Source organism: Cynocephalus volans, chromosome 6 (genome assembly GCF_027409185.1).
Source record: "Cynocephalus volans isolate mCynVol1 chromosome 6, mCynVol1.pri, whole genome shotgun sequence".
Taxonomy (NCBI): Eukaryota; Metazoa; Chordata; class Mammalia; order Dermoptera; family Cynocephalidae; genus Cynocephalus; species Cynocephalus volans.
In genome coordinates this window covers 106,325,956-106,337,241 of record NC_084465.1, presented here as the reverse complement: position 1 = coordinate 106,337,241, position 11,286 = coordinate 106,325,956, and the positions used below count along the sequence as shown (strand labels likewise).

The window sequence follows — 11,286 nt, the reverse complement described above, 5'->3', positions numbered from 1 at the left end:
CGTCCTGGGTGCCTCACTAGAGGGGAGACTGAGGCTCCGAGACGAGCGCCCACAGTAGCGCAATCTCTGCGGAGGTGGGATTCGAATCTCGGAATCCTAGCAAGCGCCCCTCCTGCTTGCCAGTTCCAGACACGCCTCCTGATGCGGTCGCGGCGAGTCGGGGGACGCAACCTCGGCCGCTCCGGGGGAACAGGTGACCCGAGACCGCTCTGGTCCGGCAAACCCCGAGTCGGCCGGGAGCGGCCGGCGCGCGCCCGCTGGAGCCCCGCCCCGCCGGCTGCCGCGAGGGGGCGGGGCGAACGCGCTCGTTCCCGCGGGGCGAACTCACGGGAGCAGCGCCAGGATAGAGGTCCGCCGGGCCGCCATTCTAACGCAGGCGCGGTGGCCAAGTGGTAAGGCGTCGGTCTCGTAAACCGAAGATCACGGGTTCGAACCCCGTCCGTGCCTGGCGCCAAGCCCTGCCCTTAGTGGGCGGAGACCTTTTAAGAGTGGTCATTGATCCTGCACCTCCCAGGACCCGCACTTACTTACCCCTTATCCCTGGACTGCCGATTGGGCCAACTGTTTTCCTGCAGTTTGGGTTCAATCTCTCCTCCCGCAGTCGCGGAAGGTGAAAGTGTGGGTGGTCCAGCCCCCGGGCATTCGGCTCCGTGCAGACAGCGCCCCCTGCCGCCCCGGACGCTTCATCCCCTAGGGAAAGGTGGAAGGCTCCAGAGGGGAGGGGGTCGCAATTTGGAAAGCCCCGAGGGTTTCACCAGGGGACCGTGGCTCCAGCGAAGGCCCAATATCCTTGGGGCAGGAAGACCTACAACTGATGGCACTTGGCTTTAGATCCACTTCACATTTTTCTGAACACAAAAATCCGATTTTCTCCGCTCTAATGAAAGAACTTCCGTTGCCTAGTACAAAGCCCACATCCAGAGTCGGCTGGTGTCTGTCTGGCTTGCTATTTTGAAAAGGAAACCTACTGTAGGCATTGCACTCGAGGGAGAGGAAGCCCTGCCCAGACTTGGAGCAGTTCTGACATAAAAATCTAGACCAGTAGTTTTGAGTCTGTTTGCCCCTCTGCAAAATGGGTATCTGGCCAGCGTTGGTGTTTGTGAAGCAGCTGTTGGAGTGACAGCTGTAGAGACGGCCTCACTGAACACAGCCACCATCATATTGCACAGGCTTTCTCTACATCGTGAGAGGATGCACCACGGGCTGCTTGAATGCCTTTACAGATGTTATGCAATGCCCCTTAGTCTGTTTTCTGTTGCTATAAGTGAATACCTGAGACTGGGAAATTTACAAAGAAAAGATATTTATTTCTTACAGTTCTGGAGGTTGGGAAGTCCAATGTCCAGGGTCCACATCTGGTGAGAGCTTTCTTGCTGGTGGGGGACTCTGCAAGGTTGGAGGGGCACAGGGTATCACATAGTGAAGTGGCTCATGAGAGATGCCAAACTGGCTTTTATAATAGACCCACTCTCATAATAAGTAACCCACTCCTTTGATAATCTGTAAATCCAGGAATGAATTAATCCATGCATTAGGGCAGAGCCCCCATGACCCAATCACCTCCCAAATGTCCCACCTCTCAACACTGCTGCATTGGGGATGAAGTTTCCAACACACGAACTTTCAGGGGACACTTTCAAAACACAGCAAACTCCCAGTCTCCAGGATTGGAGTATTGTATAATCTGGAAACCAGTTTTACCTAACTTGGAGAAACCTGTATCAGTCCAAGATTCCTAATTCTGGGAAACATTAATGGAGCTCCTAGTGTGTGCCTGGTGGAACTGGACTCGGGGAGTACTGGAGCAGTCTCTCCTGAGCTGCCAGGGAGAGGGGAAGCTGGATGTGATGGAGGCAGGGAGCTGGCAGGGGGTAAGATCCCCAGCTGGACAGCAGCCGTTCTCACAGGTGTGAGCACACATCAGCATTCCCTAGAGGGCTTGTTAAAACTCAGATTGCTGCACCCCACCCCCAGAACTTCTGCATTCAGTAGCTCTGAGGTAGGGCCTGGTCATTAGCATTTCTAACAAGCTCCAGGTGATGCTGGTGTTGCTACTTCCCTGAACTACACTTTGAGAACCACTGTTCTAACAAGAGCATTATGCTAAAGCCATGTTCTCAATCCAGGAAAGAGCACGTGTGTGTGCGTGTGTATAAATATGTAGGTTAATACATATAAACATGAATACCAGTGCTTCTCGCATTTCAACCTGGGAATCATGTTAAAAAGTAGGTTCTGACTCAGTAGGTCTGGAGTGGTGCCTGAAACTTCACATTTCTAAGAAGCATCTTAAAGAGGCTGGTCCCTGGCTCACACTGAGTAGCCAGGGGATAGAAGCATACACACCAGAATAACAGGTGCTGCCTTCTGGGAGGGAAGTAGACCAGGGAAGCTGTGGAAAGGATTCCTTCACTACTTCTTCTGTAAACTTGTATATTGTTTGGATTTTGTACAAGATGATTGTGTGTACTATGTGTGTAATCTTTTTCCAGAATCATCTCCAACGCCCACCCCCACGAACAATCACAGAGATAACCTCTTAGACCGCAAGCATATTAAAACAATCCAGACTTACGACAGATAAATACTTGAGTGTTCTCTTCTCTCCACTGGGGTATCCATTTATTTCTTTTTGAGCAAGTGCCACAGAAGAGCACCTATGTTCCTCCCCATTAAAAGTGTCCCAAAATATTCCTCTCTGTTTAAAAGGAAGAAAAACCAGACCACTGCTCCAGTGCAGGTAGACCAGTATCTGTGAAGCATGGAGTTGTCCACCCAAGTTTTCCTGTTATTGTCTTTCCCTCCTGCTATGGGTCAGATGTGTCCCCCAAAAGTTCATGTATTGGAAGCTTAATCCCCACTGTAACAATGTCAAGAGGAAATTTTATTATGGTAATTGAAAGGTGGGCCTTTAAGAGGTGATTAGATTGTGGGCACTGTGCCCTTGTGAATGGATTGATCCATTAGTGTAATGGGTGGTCATGGGTGTGGTTCTGATGGCTTTATAAGGACAGCAAGTGAGAAGCTTAGCTCTCTCTTGCTCAGCTCATTCTCACCATGTGATTCCCTGAGTTGCTGTAGAAGCAGGTCCTCTCCAGATGTGTTCCCTGGACTTTGGACTTCTCAGTCTCTGAAACTGAAAAAAAAATTTTATTTCTCTGTAAATTACCCAGTTTCGGGTATTCTGTTGTAAGCAACAGAAATGGACTAATATACCTTCCAATCCAAAGAATAGACCAGCACTCCTTTTCAGTGACATCACCCTGGGAGAGAGGCCATTCTCATCCAATATGCCTGCCTCCCTGCCTCAGGTGAAGAATATATTTTCAAAAAGGCAATTTACATAACGTACTGTAGATACCATTTATGCAAAAAAATTATACAAAATGACTATGGGTATATATTCATGTATGGAGAAGTGTCTGCTGTTTTATTTGGTTTTTGTTTTTAAGCCTGAAAAATTACATACAAATTTCAAAACCTCTGGTTGAAATCTGAGGATGACCCACAGCTATAAAACCAGTTTGGCATGCTGCAGAACCAGAAACTAGTAAGCAAAATCCTGAACTCAGGTTCTGTTTACACTTAAATGGGTAAAGCTAATTTAAGTGTGTGGATGAGGGAGACATCTTATGTTCATTTAAATCACTTGTGTTCATGAATATAAAAAGCCATGTTTGGGTTTCTGTAACTTTTGTGTAAATTTCATGTCTGCAAGTCACCTTGAAATTGACTGTCTTTGTTCTGTAAAGAATCACTCCCTGGTCTCCCTTAGATATGTAAAGAGAAGATAAGAGGGCCTCTGATGCTGGGATTGGAGAGGAAAGAGAGGCAGATGGGACAGAACCTAAAGTAACCCTCTGAGAACTCAGTGTGCAAAATGTCTGTTGAGAAGAAGATTTGCATAAGTTGCCTAAGGGGCCCACCACTTTCTGGGAAAGAAGAAATTAAACTCTTCCACCACACCTCCAAGTGATACAAAGTTAATCAGTGGCAGAAAAGGGTTTCATAGTTTCATATGACTTCCAAAGCCAAAGAGGGAACCTAGGTTCCCATGAGGATCCTAGTGTTAGCAAGGAAGGGCTGTTTGTCAACAGAGGCTGCACAGGTGCAAGCTTCAACAGTGCCACCTTGTGGCAGCATGAAGTAGGAGCAGTGCTAGACTGACCGCTCTGCCTCAAGTCTACCAGCAACTGGTGAGAGCCTGGGACTGGCTGCTTAACTCCTCTGTGACGCAGTTTCCCCCACTGTAAAACTGAAATGACACACATTTACTCAATTCCTCTCTCATGGAGTTCTTCTGATGACAACATTGTAAACATCCACCAGCCAGGACAGTTCAGTAAATGGTGAGCTATCCACCTTTATAGCTTCATGGGCAGCTGTTCAAGGAATGATTAATTTATTGACCCAAAGGGGCAATAATGAGATACAGTTAAGTGAGAAAAGTTGATGTCCTGTTTTTGTTTTTTAAAGATGTAATTAGATATAATTGATACACAAAAACTGCACATATTTAATGTATACAATTTGATGAGTTTCAGCGTATGCATACACCTGTGATACCATCACCGCAATCGAAGTAATAAACATACCCATCTTGTGTCCCTCTGTTCTCTGTGTGCGTGTGTGTGTGTGTGTGTGTGTGTGTGTGTGTGTGTGTGTGTGTTTGGTAAGAACACTTCACAGAATCTATTCTGTTAACAGATTTTTAAATGCACGGTATTATTTTGTTAACTATAGCCACTATGTTCTACAGCAGATCTCTAAAACTTATTTATATTGAATAATTGTAATTTTTGATGTTCTGTTTTTGTAAAAATAAATCAACATATTTATCAATACACATATATGCATATGTGCATACTAGTTTTGTTTTCTTGGAATGTGAAGAAAGCCCTTACCCCACAGGAAGGCTCCAACATGCATCAGCTGTTGATACTGAATACCCCCAGGTGGGGGGTGGGGTGAGAGGTGGAAAGGAATTGCAGAGAAAATTACTGATTTTTTCCAAATATCATGGTATTGGCAAAGAGAAGCTGTGTTAATTTTGGATTCACTACTTTTGCAGCCAAAATTTAACAATAGAAAAAAGAGAAAATATGAAGAGTAAACAGATGTCAGGCTCTGGAAAGCAGGGACGTTACACAGAGCTGGCACTTGCACGGACACGTTGCCAAGTCCCCCATGAAAAAGCTCACTCTTGTCATCTGAGCTGACCTTCCCAAGGGGAGGCCTCCAGTCCACACTCTGCTGGCAGGTCTCTCATCTGGGCTGACATCATCGCTTAGAAAACCGACATTAAAGAATAAAAAATGGAACTCTTAATAAGGGAGCGGGTGGTTTGTGTACGTATGTGAACTGAGAACCACATTTCAAAACCAGAAGTGTATTTCAGGCGTGAGTAGCACTTAAAAGAAAATATTGTGGCAGGCCCCTGGAAGCAGCAGACGTTGTTTATGTCACATCAACTTGAGTTTTGCTGAGCAAATCATCAGGCTGGTGCGCCACCAACATTTCCCACGACTGTGTCCCCTTTTGTTTCTGCCCTGCCCTTCTAACTCAGGTGAACAAGCTCATGTTTACTTGCTATGGGTAAAAAAGAACCCCCAAACCTAGGCCTTGCTGGATGTCAAATCTGTAACAATTCTTAAAACATGCCCAAATAAGAAGCCCCACATCATTTTTTTTTTTTTTTTTTTGGTGGCTGGCTGGTATGAGGATCCTAACCATTGACCTTGGTGTTATAACACTGTGCTCTAACCAGCTGAGCTGATCAGCCAGCCCCCCACATCATTCTTTGAGAAGTGTGATGGATAGACTCTAAAATGCCCACCCAGTTACCCTTGCTTTCTGGTAACCATGCCCCTGCCCCCTAGTCCTGGGACTGTGATATGAGCAAGAAATACACTTGTACTATGTTAAGCCACTGAAAGCTTGGGGTTGTTTGTTACAGCAGCTAGCCTACCCTAACTAACACACCACTATTCTGCTCCAACCCACTGCTGCCCTATGGATATGGAGGACCTCTGCTGCCAAAGCTTTTGATCATCTGATTTCTTAAAGAGAAACCAGAAATCTAGACTTTTTTCATATGAAATTTCCCGATTTAAAAATATTGGCCACTAAATCGAATTTATTATTATTATTTTAAACGCTCTGCAGGCCAAGTGAAACATATCTGTGAGCTTAGCTTGGCCTGTGGGCTGCCAATGACAACCTGGGTCAAAAAACTCCAAATCCAACAGCATTTATTTTTAAATTGGTGTTAGGCTGAGTCAGTGCCATGTCCCTAGTCATGTGGGTTCCAGAAAAGAGTTCTATGCCATTAGTAAGTTGATCAACGCTTTCATTTCCACTTGGGCTGGACTTCCTAGTATTCTTCTAGATTCTCAACATACTTTGGTCACTGATGAAACTCTGAGATGCCAATTCGGCATCCCTGGGTGACTAGGTCCGGCCGGGCCAGACAGGCCCACCCACCCAGACACTAGTGCCTTCCCCACTTTGGTTTCAGTGGGCTGAGGGGTAATCCACCACATCTTAAAGGAGAGAAGGGAGAACCCTCTGAATTTGTAAACCTATTCAAAGCATACAAAGGCACAGCCCATTCATCATCACATTTTTTTAAATAAAAGTTTTTCAGTAGCTGGCACAGGGATCGAACCCTGGACCTTGGAGTAATCAGCACCACCCTCTAAGCAACTGAGCTAACTGGCCAACTCTGTCATCACATATTAATAGCCAATGATCATTGTTACAATTTCTTGAGTGCTTGGCATGCACCAGACCCGTGCAAGTACTTCCTGGGTATCACGCAATTGAATCCTTTTAACATCCCCATTGTTGCCACAGAGGGAACTGAGTCTAGACAGGGCCAAGAATTTATCCCCGGTTACAGCTGGATTTCTGGCTTCTCTTTTCATTGTAAAGCCAGGTTGTCACGAGTGTTCTAAGTGACGGTGTCATTAACACTTTAGCAGCCCACCCGGAACCACAGACCCCCCAGTCTCGCTGAATGGCAATTTTTTGTTTTGGCGGCTGCCAGTATGGGGATCCAAAGCCTCGACCTTGGTGTTATAACACGGCGTTCTCACCACCTGAGCTAACTGACCAGCCCTAGTTTGTCTTTCCATCCATCTGGGCCCTGGAGTTCTCAGCCTCCTGGGAACCTTGACATTGTCATAGAAGGGATGTCATCACAACCCTAGCCCCATTCCCTCTCCTCCAGTACCTTTCTTCCCTTTTATTCAGATTCTCACAAATCTTTATGGAACCCACGTGATACGTGCTGGACAGGGCAGGGTGCCAGGGCTGCTGATCATGGGAGAATGGATTGCTGCACCCGAGGGCTCCTAGATGAATGTCGGGGGACTGATAAGTGGACACAATGTAATGAGACAAGGATGGACGCACAGGGCACGAGCAGAGAGAGGACTCCCCTCATCCGAGGTCGCAGCTTGGAAGGTGGGGAAAAGCTGCCCCCGGGGAGGGTGAAGGAAGGTGTCCTGGGAGGACAGACCTGAGCATCAAAGGTGTGGCAGCATCTGATCAGAACTGTGGGTGCCCAGAAGGGACCTCGGGCAAGTCACTTCCTCTCTCTGCCAAGGGAAAACAATCCTACCCACCTTCTCTACCTCTGGAAGCTGTTATATTGCGCCATTGAGCTCCCCAACAGAGAGGGCTCTGAACGTGGTGGGCGGGGCATCTAGCAAAATCCCTTCCTGGGGAAGCATGGCACACACCCGGCTTCCCACCACCTTTCTAACAATTTCCTGATCGAGGGGCCTCGGGCAAGGCCTAGGTTTTCTCATCTGTCAAATGGGGATTGTATTAGTCCATTCTGCTGCTTATAACAAAATACCTGGAACTGGGTAACTTATAAGAAAAGAAAATCGACTGCTTACAGTTTCAGAGGCTGGGAAGTCCAAAGTCCAGGGGACACATCTGATGAGGGTCCTGGTCGTGGTAACAGTGACCCAGGGGTCTCACATGGCAGAAAATGGCAGAGCAGAGAGAGTAACCTTTCATGTGCTCTCCTTTTAAAGCCCTCGGAACCGTGCCCCTGACCACCATTAGTAATCCATTCACTGCTGCAGGGTCCTACAATCCAATCACCTCTTCAAGGCCCCACCTGGCCTTAATAGATTTCCCACCCTCAGCAGTTATAGTATGGGTTAAGTTTTGGGGGGACATTCAACCCAAGGCGGGGATTAATAATTCCTGCTCGGTGGGGTTGCTTTGATGCTTAAGTGGTCTCAGGTGTGTAAAATGCTGAGCACACAGCAAGCACTCAATCAAAGTTTGTTACTGTCATAGGGTCTGTCCCAAATGCCAGTCAAGTGGAGCAGAAGCCTCCGGGGCTCCAACTCCCCCTGTGCTTTTTATTTCACAAAGATATGCAAGCTGAAGGCCCATGGGGACCAGGACTGTTTTCCTTATTCTGTGGGTGCCCTAAGGCTAGCCAGGTGACCCTGTCCACCTGACATCACAGACTCCAAGACCTGGGGCACAGAAAGTGTGGTTTCACTTTGCTGCCCCCAACCCAATTTCTTCTGTTACTTCGAGGGCGAACAAGCACCATCGTGGCAGGTAGGCCGGGGCACAGCGAAAGGCCTTCAGTTGCTCCCTGTCACAGCATCTGGGCTGCAGTCCCAGGCTGCATGGGGTGGAGACACCTCTGGATTTCAGGATGCTTCTGGCCTAACTTGTGAGGGCCACTTGGCCTAAGACCTCATATGCAGACAGATTTTTTTCCACTAGATTCTTAACATTAGCTGCAGAGCTATCACAAGGGTGGTCACAGCCTCCTGATGGGGTCGAGGAAGGAAGATGGTCATGATGCCACTTCAGACAGTGTCCCAAGATAATGTATTTTCCTTACATCCTGCATTGTCCCATGGCCAGCATAACTGTGTGTCTGTTTTTTACGAGCACTCATTTGTTCAATGTAAACGTTTAAAACCTATTAAACAATTGCTTTGGTCTGCCTGCTTTGGAAGTTGTTCGTTTTTAATATGCTGGGAGCCTCAGAGGATGGCAGTACCTAGGCGCTGGCCTTCTCCTGTCTCCTTCCCCCAGTCCCCGAGGAAAGGCCACAGACGGGAGGGTGAGGCCTATACCCGCCCTCTCGTGGGCCTGGAAGCCGGATCCAGGCTCTCCCGAGGCTCAGTCCTGGCCGTAGCTCTCCAGGGCTCCTTTGGCCCTGTGTGGCCATTCTGCAGTCCTGGCCAGGGCCCTGGCATCGCCCTCAGGCCAGAAACCTGGGTGCGGCTGGGGCTCCTTCCTGGGAGAAGGCCAGGGTGAGCCTGTGCGGCTTCCGGCCCAAGAGCGGGTTGTTTCCGGAGTCTGGTGCTGCTTCCGGTGCTTAACTGGATTTCAGGCCGCCACTGGCCTGAGTCATGGGAAACCGAGCCAGGCCTGGCAAGGGCAGGCCTCAGATGGAAGTGGGGACATCTTTTCAGGGGCTTTAAAGCACAAGATAAAGGCCTGGCTGCTTTCCTTCTGCACCCAAATGGCTATGTGGGGTCTGGGCAGGGCCTGGACTAGGGTGATGGGGTGAGCTTCCAGAATCTTGTGGCCCAGTGCTCAGATGTGGGTTGGGGGACAGCACCTGCAGGCCCCTGAGCCAGGGCTGCTGCAGCAGGAGGGAGTGGTCTGAGTTCCCTAGAGGAGCCGGGCCTTTGCACATGCTGTGCCTGCAGCCTGGACTCCATCCCTCCCACGGGCCCAGTGTTTTCTCTCTTCCCGGTTTCTGCTCAGACATCCCTCCTCCAGGTAAAGACCAAGCACAAGCAACCATTGTAGCCAAATACTCCTACAGGGCCTTCCTCTCGTGTAATCCCCCTACAAGTCCCATAAGGAAGGCCTTATAACTCCTGCTTTACCGATGAGCAAACTGAGGCCCAGAGAGGTGACGCAGTGCCCAGGGTTTCCCCAGCCGCTGAGAGGCAGCAGAGGAGGACATAGCCTGGCTGCAGACGGCAATTGAGGGGGGACCAACAGGCAGTGGCCTGGGTAGGACATCCACAGCCCAGCCTCAGTCTCACGGTGCCCTGACTCCAGAGTCCGTGTGTCTATTGACTCAGGTCTTTCCTGTAGACAAGTTCCTGGAGGGCATGTTCCTGTCCTTTTTGCCACTGTGGCCCCAGCCTCAGCTCTGTGCCTGGCACATAGAGGGCAGGCAAGTGTTCATTCCATGAACAGCTGACCTCCAAGCCTTAGTCTTTTCATCTGGAAAATGGGAGACTTCGGTAAGATAGTATACTTATGTGCCTGGCACATAGTAGGTCCTCAAGTGGAAATGGGGACAGTTATCAGTGATCAGCCCTTTGCAAGAGGGGTCTGACTTCCTCCCTCTTTTGCCACACTCCCCCTCCAAATTGCTATGGGAGAAACCATTCCTCAGGGGTCCCTGTGCCCCCAACCCAGAGTGAACCCAATCAGCCCCACCCCACCCTTCCTTGCTTCCCCTTGGGCAAAAGGCCGTGAGCCACAGTGCACAAAATATAGGGCTCTCTGCACTCCCAGGAGGGTGGTGGGTAGGGAGGCAGCCAGAGCAGGGGAGGAGGGGACTGCCTGGCTCACTCCTGCTGGCTGGGATCCCTGGGACCTCGTGGCATCAGGAGCGCCCGCTGGGCTGAATGATGTGTTTTCTGAGTGTGACACATGTTGGCCAACAGAGGACAGCAAATACATTTTTTATGATCCTGGGAGGCTCAGTCGGGTCACGTTTTTCGCTCGGAGAGGCCGGGCGGTGGAGAGGGACGAGTCATGTCTCAGTTATTTGGATCCTCTTTGGGCGAGCTGGGCTACTTGTGCGATGGATCTGGAGGTCCCTGGGTAGGGCTGTGAGCCAGGCTGATTTCAGAAGGGGGCTGAGCTGGGTGTGGCGGGTCCCCCTCACCGCTGGAAGGAAAATTAGCTTGGGGAGGGTGGGGGTGTCAGTGTCAGAGGGCAGATCTTTACCAGATGGAGAGGACACCCTGACGCCCTACCCCCAATTTCCAGCACATGTTCCAGAGAGGCAACAAAGTGACACTAGGTTGGGGAGAAGGAAGCCCAACTTTATCTTTTGGCCTGAAGGTGGGTTAGTATTGGGAACAGAACGTGTCCGTGCAGTTTCAAACCTGGGGTTTCCGGGGGACTTCGGTCACCAGATGAGATTAGGGTCCGCCTAGGGGTGGGTCAAGGAGGCAGGGGGCCCACTTGATGCTCCTCATACTTCTACTGTTTGTTCATGGGGGGTGGGGGTGCTGGAAATTGGGGGAAGGGCTCAACGAGCCT

The 11,286-nt window shown here is 49.5% G+C and overlaps 1 non-coding gene across 1 annotated transcript; it reads left to right on the top strand.

The window, feature by feature from the left end:
- Positions 1-375: 375 nt before the first annotated feature.
- Positions 376-447, top strand: TRNAT-CGU (transfer RNA threonine (anticodon CGU)). The gene has a single exon. It is a non-coding gene; the product is annotated as a tRNA-Thr (tRNA).
- Positions 448-11,286: the final 10,839 nt, after the last annotated feature.